This window comes from Mytilus trossulus, chromosome 14 (assembly GCF_036588685.1).
Source record: "Mytilus trossulus isolate FHL-02 chromosome 14, PNRI_Mtr1.1.1.hap1, whole genome shotgun sequence".
Classification (NCBI taxonomy): Eukaryota; Metazoa; Mollusca; class Bivalvia; order Mytilida; family Mytilidae; genus Mytilus; species Mytilus trossulus.
This window is the reverse complement of record NC_086386.1, coordinates 3,536,608-3,548,011: the sequence shown is the minus strand read 5'-3', so window position 1 is coordinate 3,548,011 and position 11,404 is coordinate 3,536,608.

The following is an 11,404-nucleotide window of genomic DNA, read 5'->3' as shown; positions in this document are numbered from 1 at the left end:
CTTAAACTAAAACCTCATAGGCCCAAAACACCAAAGTAATTATTGGTAATTCATTGAATCTTTACTTTCAAAGTCAAAATTCCATGTGCTGCTTGGAAAAACATAATTTAAGCTAAAATTTGTGTCAAGTATAAGATTTTGACGAAAAAACGGCTGAAAACCGTTATTTTGCATGTTGCGGGCATCCACGTTTGGGGGGCATATAGCACGTATTTCCTCCAACTATACCATAATGGTAACTTTCCTGTGTCTATCAGACTTAGGACATTGCTTTGACACTTAAACTTTATCCTATTAGCCCTTATAAAAGTCTCCACACGACCTTTTTCGGAAGACTTTTGCATTTTTTTACTTTTTTTTCGCAAGTCACGTGACTTTTGGACAGATAACACGTGACTTCAAAAGACAAATTTTCTGATATATTATATTTTTTGAAATATTTTATCATTTATCTCTCAAATGGACCTAAAACGACCTTTATGTAAGCCTCAGTGCGAATGCTATATGCGATTGAACTTTGATAGTGTATTTCCATAAGTTTACGTCCAATTTGGCGGAACGTGAAAGGGTTAAGCATTCTTAACCCCTTCCTGTTCCCATCGGTACCGATGGGCTATATTTTTGGGTAACTAACTTGCGCAAAGTATTGAATCTTTGACATTTGTTGACGTACAGAAGTGGTTAATGGCTCAAATCAATCCCCTATATCACAGCTGTGTGATTAGTGGTGCCTAAAACTTCTTTCGAGTACGGTTTGGTATCAAATCGCCCCTAACGGACAACGTTTTCTCCTGTAAAAACCGTGTTTTTTTTTTTTATTTGAACTTAATATTTCCGTCGAGTATTGGAAAATAAACTGTTGATTTTAGGGGCAATATGACTTTTTTTTATTAACTTCGCCGTGTATTTTTGAGGGAAACTATTCAAAGTATGATTAAAACTTGTACTTAAGTGAAAAAAGTGATTGAAAGTGTACCAACGCAATCATTTACTTGAAATGCACTCTCAATTTGTGGTCATTTCTTTCCAAATTAATTGAAAAAAAGACAAAAAAGACAAAAAGTCATGATTTTTTTTTTTTCGAAGTTGAAATAGATGTAACAGAACATTGTTTCTGATGTGCCTGGTTATGGAAATGTCGAAAACACTTTTGTTCAAATAAAGAAACCGGTAAACGTCTAGAAAAAAATGGCAGACTAAAGTATGATATCATCCTATATTTGCTCAAAATAATGGTTTTACAACAATTCTATGTTATATCGAGACTTAATTTCTAAACGAAAACAGTAAACAGGCTGATTATTTGATTACTTTCACTTCGTTGCTTTATGAAAGAGTTAAGTATTAAAATTTCGATGTATTAAACTGGAACTCCCGTGGTCCAGTGGGAAGCTACACTAGCCCATAGCAGGAAGATCGCATGTTCGAACCTCAAAGCCGGAGATGAAAAAATAATTTCCTATATTAAATGAAACTTAACTTAACTTTACTTTCAATTTCAAAAAGAGGGTCATGAATACATACAAAAGTCAACTTAAAAACAATGTTTGTATGTTTTTAAAAAATGTGTGTCCTAATTGCACCCCCCCCCCCCTTAAACTAAAACCTCATAGGCCCAAAACACCAAAGTAATTATTGGTAATTCATTGAATCTTTACTTTCAAAGTCAAAATTCCATGTGCTGCTTGGAAAAACATAATTTAAGCTAAAATTTGTGTCAAGTATAAGATTTTGACGAAAAAACGGCTGAAAACCGTTATTTTGCATGTTGCGGGCATCCACGTTTGGGGGGCATATAGCACGTATTTCCTCCAACTATACCATAATGGTAACTTTCCTGTGTCTATCAGACTTAGGACATTGCTTTGACACTTAAACTTTATCCTATTAGCCCTTATAAAAGTCTCCACACGACCTTTTTCGGAAGACTTTTGCATTTTTTTACTTTTTTTTCGCAAGTCACGTGACTTTTGGACAGATAACACGTGACTTCAAAAGACAAATTTTCTGATATATTATATTTTTTGAAATATTTTATCATTTATCTCTCAAATGGACCTAAAACGACCTTTATGTAAGCCTCAGTGCGAATGCTATATGCGATTGAACTTTGATAGTGTATTTCCATAAGTTTACGTCCAATTTGGCGGAACGTGAAAGGGTTAAGCATTCTTAAGCATTCTTAACCCCTTCCTGTTCCCATCGGTACTCTGGTACCGATGGGCTATATTTTTGGGTAACTAACTTGCGCAAAGTATTGAATCTTTGACATTTGTTGACGTACAGAAGTGGTTAATGGCTCAAATCAATCCCCTATATCACAGCTGTGTGATTAGTGGTGCCTAAAACTTCTTTCGAGTACGGTTTGGTATCAAATCGCCCCTAACGGACAACGTTTTCTCCTGTAAAAACCGTGTTTTTTTTTTTATTTGAACTTAATATTTCCGTCGAGTATTGGAAAATAAACTGTTGATTTTAGGGGCAATATGACTTTTTTTTATTAACTTCGCCGTGTATTTTTGAGGGAAACTATTCAAAGTATGATTAAAACTTGTACTTAAGTGAAAAAAGTGATTGAAAGTGTACCAACGCAATCATTTACTTGAAATGCACTCTCAATTTGTGGTCATTTCTTTCCAAATTAATTGAAAAAAAGACAAAAAAGACAAAAAGTCATGATTTTTTTTTTTTCGAAGTTGAAATAGATGTAACAGAACATTGTTTCTGATGTGCCTGGTTATGGAAATGTCGAAAACACTTTTGTTCAAATAAAGAAACCGGTAAACGTCTAGAAAAAAATGGCAGACTAAAGTATGATATCATCCTATATTTGCTCAAAATAATGGGTTTTACAACAATTCTATGTTATATCGAGACTTAATTTCTAAACGAAAACAGTAAACAGGCTGATTATTTGATTACTTTCACTTCGTTGCTTTATGAAAGAGTTAAGTATTAAAATTTCGATGTATTAAACTGGAACTCCCGTGGTCCAGTGGGAAGCTACACTAGCCCATAGCAGGAAGATCGCATGTTCGAACCTCAAAGCCGGAGATGAAAAAATAATTTCCTATATTAAATGAAACTTAACTTAACTTTACTTTCAATTTCAAAAAGAGGGTCATGAATACATACAAAAGTCAACTTAAAAACAATGTTTGTATGTTTTTAAAAAATGTGTGTCCTAATTGCACCCCCCCCCCCCCCCCCTTAAACTAAAACCTCATAGGCCCAAAACACCAAAGTAATTATTGGTAATTCATTGAATCTTTACTTTCAAAGTCAAAATTCCATGTGCTGCTTGGAAAAACATAATTTAAGCTAAAATTTGTGTCAAGTATAAGATTTTGACGAAAAAACGGCTGAAAACCGTTATTTTGCATGTTGCGGGCATCCACGTTTGGGGGGCATATAGCACGTATTTCCTCCAACTATACCATAATGGTAACTTTCCTGTGTCTATCAGACTTAGGACATTGCTTTGACACTTAAACTTTATCCTATTAGCCCTTATAAAAGTCTCCACACGACCTTTTTCGGAAGACTTTTGCATTTTTTTACTTTTTTTTCGCAAGTCACGTGACTTTTGGACAGATAACACGTGACTTCAAAAGACAAATTTTCTGATATATTATATTTTTTGAAATATTTTATCATTTATCTCTCAAATGGACCTAAAACGACCTTTATGTAAGCCTCAGTGCGAATGCTATATGCGATTGAACTTTGATAGTGTATTTCCATAAGTTTACGTCCAATTTGGCGGAACGTGAAAGGGTTAAGCATTCTTAACCCCTTCCTGTTCCCATCGGTACCGATGGGCTATATTTTTGGGTAACTAACTTGCGCAAAGTATTGAATCTTTGACATTTGTTGACGTACAGAAGTGGTTAATGGCTCAAATCAATCCCCTATATCACAGCTGTGTGATTAGTGGTGCCTAAAACTTCTTTCGAGTACGGTTTGGTATCAAATCGCCCCTAACGGACAACGTTTTCTCCTGTAAAAACCGTGTTTTTTTTTTTTATTTGAACTTAATATTTCCGTCGAGTATTGGAAAATAAACTGTTGATTTTAGGGGCAATATGACTTTTTTTTATTAACTTCGCCGTGTATTTTTGAGGGAAACTATTCAAAGTATGATTAAAACTTGTACTTAAGTGAAAAAAGTGATTGAAAGTGTACCAACGCAATCATTTACTTGAAATGCACTCTCAATTTGTGGTCATTTCTTTCCAAATTAATTGAAAAAAAGACAAAAAAGACAAAAAGTCATGATTTTTTTTTTTTCGAAGTTGAAATAGATGTAACAGAACATTGTTTCTGATGTGCCTGGTTATGGAAATGTCGAAAACACTTTTGTTCAAATAAAGAAACCGGTAAACGTCTAGAAAAAAATGGCAGACTAAAGTATGATATCATCCTATATTTGCTCAAAATAATGGGTTTTACAACAATTCTATGTTATATCGAGACTTAATTTCTAAACGAAAACAGTAAACAGGCTGATTATTTGATTACTTTCACTTCGTTGCTTTATGAAAGAGTTAAGTATTAAAATTTCGATGTATTAAACTGGAACTCCCGTGGTCCAGTGGGAAGCTACACTAGCCCATAGCAGGAAGATCGCATGTTCGAACCTCAAAGCCGGAGATGAAAAAATAATTTCCTATATTAAATGAAACTTAACTTAACTTTACTTTCAATTTCAAAAAGAGGGTCATGAATACATACAAAAGTCAACTTAAAAACAATGTTTGTATGTTTTTAAAAAATGTGTGTCCTAATTGCACCCCCCCCCCCCCCTTAAACTAAAACCTCATAGGCCCAAAACACCAAAGTAATTATTGGTAATTCATTGAATCTTTACTTTCAAAGTCAAAATTCCATGTGCTGCTTGGAAAAACATAATTTAAGCTAAAATTTGTGTCAAGTATAAGATTTTGACGAAAAAACGGCTGAAAACCGTTATTTTGCATGTTGCGGGCATCCACGTTTGGGGGGCATATAGCACGTATTTCCTCCAACTATACCATAATGGTAACTTTCCTGTGTCTATCAGACTTAGGACATTGCTTTGACACTTAAACTTTATCCTATTAGCCCTTATAAAAGTCTCCACACGACCTTTTTCGGAAGACTTTTGCATTTTTTTACTTTTTTTTCGCAAGTCACGTGACTTTTGGACAGATAACACGTGACTTCAAAAGACAAATTTTCTGATATATTATATTTTTTGAAATATTTTATCATTTATCTCTCAAATGGACCTAAAACGACCTTTATGTAAGCCTCAGTGCGAATGCTATATGCGATTGAACTTTGATAGTGTATTTCCATAAGTTTACGTCCAATTTGGCGGAACGTGAAAGGGTTAAGCATTCTTAAGCATTCTTAACCCCTTCCTGTTCCCATCGGTACTCTGGTACCGATGGGCTATATTTTTGGGTAACTAACTTGCGCAAAGTATTGAATCTTTGACATTTGTTGACGTACAGAAGTGGTTAATGGCTCAAATCAATCCCCTATATCACAGCTGTGTGATTAGTGGTGCCTAAAACTTCTTTCGAGTACGGTTTGGTATCAAATCGCCCCTAACGGACAACGTTTTCTCCTGTAAAAACCGTGTTTTTTTTTTTTATTTGAACTTAATATTTCCGTCGAGTATTGGAAAATAAACTGTTGATTTTAGGGGCAATATGACTTTTTTTTATTAACTTCGCCGTGTATTTTTGAGGGAAACTATTCAAAGTATGATTAAAACTTGTACTTAAGTGAAAAAAGTGATTGAAAGTGTACCAACGCAATCATTTACTTGAAATGCACTCTCAATTTGTGGTCATTTCTTTCCAAATTAATTGAAAAAAAGACAAAAAAGACAAAAGTCATGATTTTTTTTTTTTCGAAGTTGAAATAGATGTAACAGAACATTGTTTCTGATGTGCCTGGTTATGGAAATGTCGAAAACACTTTTGTTCAAATAAAGAAACCGGTAAACGTCTAGAAAAAAATGGCAGACTAAAGTATGATATCATCCTATATTTGCTCAAAATAATGGGTTTTACAACAATTCTATGTTATATCGAGACTTAATTTCTAAACGAAAACAGTAAACAGGCTGATTATTTGATTACTTTCACTTCGTTGCTTTATGAAAGAGTTAAGTATTAAAATTTCGATGTATTAAACTGGAACTCCCGTGGTCCAGTGGGAAGCTACACTAGCCCATAGCAGGAAGATCGCATGTTCGAACCTCAAAGCCGGAGATGAAAAAATAATTTCCTATATTAAATGAAACTTAACTTAACTTTACTTTCAATTTCAAAAAGAGGGTCATGAATACATACAAAAGTCAACTTAAAAACAATGTTTGTATGTTTTTAAAAAATGTGTGTCCTAATTGCACCCCCCCCCCCCCCCCTTAAACTAAAACCTCATAGGCCCAAAACACCAAAGTAATTATTGGTAATTCATTGAATCTTTACTTTCAAAGTCAAAATTCCATGTGCTGCTTGGAAAAACATAATTTAAGCTAAAATTTGTGTCAAGTATAAGATTTTGACGAAAAAACGGCTGAAAACCGTTATTTTGCATGTTGCGGGCATCCACGTTTGGGGGGCATATAGCACGTATTTCCTCCAACTATACCATAATGGTAACTTTCCTGTGTCTATCAGACTTAGGACATTGCTTTGACACTTAAACTTTATCCTATTAGCCCTTATAAAAGTCTCCACACGACCTTTTTCGGAAGACTTTTGCATTTTTTTACTTTTTTTTCGCAAGTCACGTGACTTTTGGACAGATAACACGTGACTTCAAAAGACAAATTTTCTGATATATTATATTTTTTGAAATATTTTATCATTTATCTCTCAAATGGACCTAAAACGACCTTTATGTAAGCCTCAGTGCGAATGCTATATGCGATTGAACTTTGATAGTGTATTTCCATAAGTTTACGTCCAATTTGGCGGAACGTGAAAGGGTTAAGCATTCTTAACCCCTTCCTGTTCCCATCGGTACCGATGGGCTATATTTTTGGGTAACTAACTTGCGCAAAGTATTGAATCTTTGACATTTGTTGACGTACAGAAGTGGTTAATGGCTCAAATCAATCCCCTATATCACAGCTGTGTGATTAGTGGTGCCTAAAACTTCTTTCGAGTACGGTTTGGTATCAAATCGCCCCTAACGGACAACGTTTTCTCCTGTAAAAACCGTGTTTTTTTTTTTTATTTGAACTTAATATTTCCGTCGAGTATTGGAAAATAAACTGTTGATTTTAGGGGCAATATGACTTTTTTTTATTAACTTCGCCGTGTATTTTTGAGGGAAACTATTCAAAGTATGATTAAAACTTGTACTTAAGTGAAAAAAGTGATTGAAAGTGTACCAACGCAATCATTTACTTGAAATGCACTCTCAATTTGTGGTCATTTCTTTCCAAATTAATTGAAAAAAAGACAAAAAAGACAAAAAGTCATGATTTTTTTTTTTTCGAAGTTGAAATAGATGTAACAGAACATTGTTTCTGATGTGCCTGGTTATGGAAATGTCGAAAACACTTTTGTTCAAATAAAGAAACCGGTAAACGTCTAGAAAAAAATGGCAGACTAAAGTATGATATCATCCTATATTTGCTCAAAATAATGGGTTTTACAACAATTCTATGTTATATCGAGACTTAATTTCTAAACGAAAACAGTAAACAGGCTGATTATTTGATTACTTTCACTTCGTTGCTTTATGAAAGAGTTAAGTATTAAAATTTCGATGTATTAAACTGGAACTCCCGTGGTCCAGTGGGAAGCTACACTAGCCCATAGCAGGAAGATCGCATGTTCGAACCTCAAAGCCGGAGATGAAAAAATAATTTCCTATATTAAATGAAACTTAACTTAACTTTACTTTCAATTTCAAAAAGAGGGTCATGAATACATACAAAAGTCAACTTAAAAACAATGTTTGTATGTTTTTAAAAAATGTGTGTCCTAATTGCACCCCCCCCCCCCCCCCCTTAAACTAAAACCTCATAGGCCCAAAACACCAAAGTAATTATTGGTAATTCATTGAATCTTTACTTTCAAAGTCAAAATTCCATGTGCTGCTTGGAAAAACATAATTTAAGCTAAAATTTGTGTCAAGTATAAGATTTTGACGAAAAAACGGCTGAAAACCGTTATTTTGCATGTTGCGGGCATCCACGTTTGGGGGGCATATAGCACGTATTTCCTCCAACTATACCATAATGGTAACTTTCCTGTGTCTATCAGACTTAGGACATTGCTTTGACACTTAAACTTTATCCTATTAGCCCTTATAAAAGTCTCCACACGACCTTTTTCGGAAGACTTTTGCATTTTTTTACTTTTTTTTCGCAAGTCACGTGACTTTTGGACAGATAACACGTGACTTCAAAAGACAAATTTTCTGATATATTATATTTTTTGAAATATTTTATCATTTATCTCTCAAATGGACCTAAAACGACCTTTATGTAAGCCTCAGTGCGAATGCTATATGCGATTGAACTTTGATAGTGTATTTCCATAAGTTTACGTCCAATTTGGCGGAACGTGAAAGGGTTAAGCATTCTTAAGCATTCTTAACCCCTTCCTGTTCCCATCGGTACTCTGGTACCGATGGGCTATATTTTTGGGTAACTAACTTGCGCAAAGTATTGAATCTTTGACATTTGTTGACGTACAGAAGTGGTTAATGGCTCAAATCAATCCCCTATATCACAGCTGTGTGATTAGTGGTGCCTAAAACTTCTTTCGAGTACGGTTTGGTATCAAATCGCCCCTAACGGACAACGTTTTCTCCTGTAAAAACCGTGTTTTTTTTTTTTATTTGAACTTAATATTTCCGTCGAGTATTGGAAAATAAACTGTTGATTTTAGGGGCAATATGACTTTTTTTTATTAACTTCGCCGTGTATTTTTGAGGGAAACTATTCAAAGTATGATTAAAACTTGTACTTAAGTGAAAAAAGTGATTGAAAGTGTACCAACGCAATCATTTACTTGAAATGCACTCTCAATTTGTGGTCATTTCTTTCCAAATTAATTGAAAAAAAGACAAAAAAGACAAAAAGTCATGATTTTTTTTTTTTCGAAGTTGAAATAGATGTAACAGAACATTGTTTCTGATGTGCCTGGTTATGGAAATGTCGAAAACACTTTTGTTCAAATAAAGAAACCGGTAAACGTCTAGAAAAAAATGGCAGACTAAAGTATGATATCATCCTATATTTGCTCAAAATAATGGGTTTTACAACAATTCTATGTTATATCGAGACTTAATTTCTAAACGAAAACAGTAAACAGGCTGATTATTTGATTACTTTCACTTCGTTGCTTTATGAAAGAGTTAAGTATTAAAATTTCGATGTATTAAACTGGAACTCCCGTGGTCCAGTGGGAAGCTACACTAGCCCATAGCAGGAAGATCGCATGTTCGAACCTCAAAGCCGGAGATGAAAAAATAATTTCCTATATTAAATGAAACTTAACTTAACTTTACTTTCAATTTCAAAAAGAGGGTCATGAATACATACAAAAGTCAACTTAAAAACAATGTTTGTATGTTTTTAAAAAATGTGTGTCCTAATTGCACCCCCCCCCCCCCCCCCTTAAACTAAAACCTCATAGGCCCAAAACACCAAAGTAATTATTGGTAATTCATTGAATCTTTACTTTCAAAGTCAAAATTCCATGTGCTGCTTGGAAAAACATAATTTAAGCTAAAATTTGTGTCAAGTATAAGATTTTGACGAAAAAACGGCTGAAAACCGTTATTTTGCATGTTGCGGGCATCCACGTTTGGGGGGCATATAGCACGTATTTCCTCCAACTATACCATAATGGTAACTTTCCTGTGTCTATCAGACTTAGGACATTGCTTTGACACTTAAACTTTATCCTATTAGCCCTTATAAAAGTCTCCACACGACCTTTTTCGGAAGACTTTTGCATTTTTTTACTTTTTTTTCGCAAGTCACGTGACTTTTGGACAGATAACACGTGACTTCAAAAGACAAATTTTCTGATATATTATATTTTTTGAAATATTTTATCATTTATCTCTCAAATGGACCTAAAACGACCTTTATGTAAGCCTCAGTGCGAATGCTATATGCGATTGAACTTTGATAGTGTATTTCCATAAGTTTACGTCCAATTTGGCGGAACGTGAAAGGGTTAAGCATTCTTAAGCATTCTTAACCCCTTCCTGTTCCCATCGGTACTCTGGTACCGATGGGCTATATTTTTGGGTAACTAACTTGCGCAAAGTATTGAATCTTTGACATTTGTTGACGTACAGAAGTGGTTAATGGCTCAAATCAATCCCCTATATCACAGCTGTGTGATTAGTGGTGCCTAAAACTTCTTTCGAGTACGGTTTGGTATCAAATCGCCCCTAACGGACAACGTTTTCTCCTGTAAAAACCGTGTTTTTTTTTTTTTATTTGAACTTAATATTTCCGTCGAGTATTGGAAAATAAACTGTTGATTTTAGGGGCAATATGACTTTTTTTTATTAACTTCGCCGTGTATTTTTGAGGGAAACTATTCAAAGTATGATTAAAACTTGTACTTAAGTGAAAAAAGTGATTGAAAGTGTACCAACGCAATCATTTACTTGAAATGCACTCTCAATTTGTGGTCATTTCTTTCCAAATTAATTGAAAAAAAGACAAAAAAGACAAAAAGTCATGATTTTTTTTTTTTCGAAGTTGAAATAGATGTAACAGAACATTGTTTCTGATGTGCCTGGTTATGGAAATGTCGAAAACACTTTTGTTCAAATAAAGAAACCGGTAAACGTCTAGAAAAAAATGGCAGACTAAAGTATGATATCATCCTATATTTGCTCAAAATAATGGGTTTTACAACAATTCTATGTTATATCGAGACTTAATTTCTAAACGAAAACAGTAAACAGGCTGATTATTTGATTACTTTCACTTCGTTGCTTTATGAAAGAGTTAAGTATTAAAATTTCGATGTATTAAACTGGAACTCCCGTGGTCCAGTGGGAAGCTACACTAGCCCATAGCAGGAAGATCGCATGTTCGAACCTCAAAGCCGGAGATGAAAAAATAATTTCCTATATTAAATGAAACTTAACTTAACTTTACTTTCAATTTCAAAAAGAGGGTCATGAATACATACAAAAGTCAACTTAAAAACAATGTTTGTATGTTTTTAAAAAATGTGTGTCCTAATTGCACCCCCCCCCCCCCCCCCCTTAAACTAAAACCTCATAGGCCCAAAACACCAAAGTAATTATTGGTAATTCATTGAATCTTTACTTTCAAAGTCAAAATTCCATGTGCTGCTTGGAAAAACATAATTTAAGCTAAAATTTGTGTCAAGTATAAGATTTTGACGAAAAA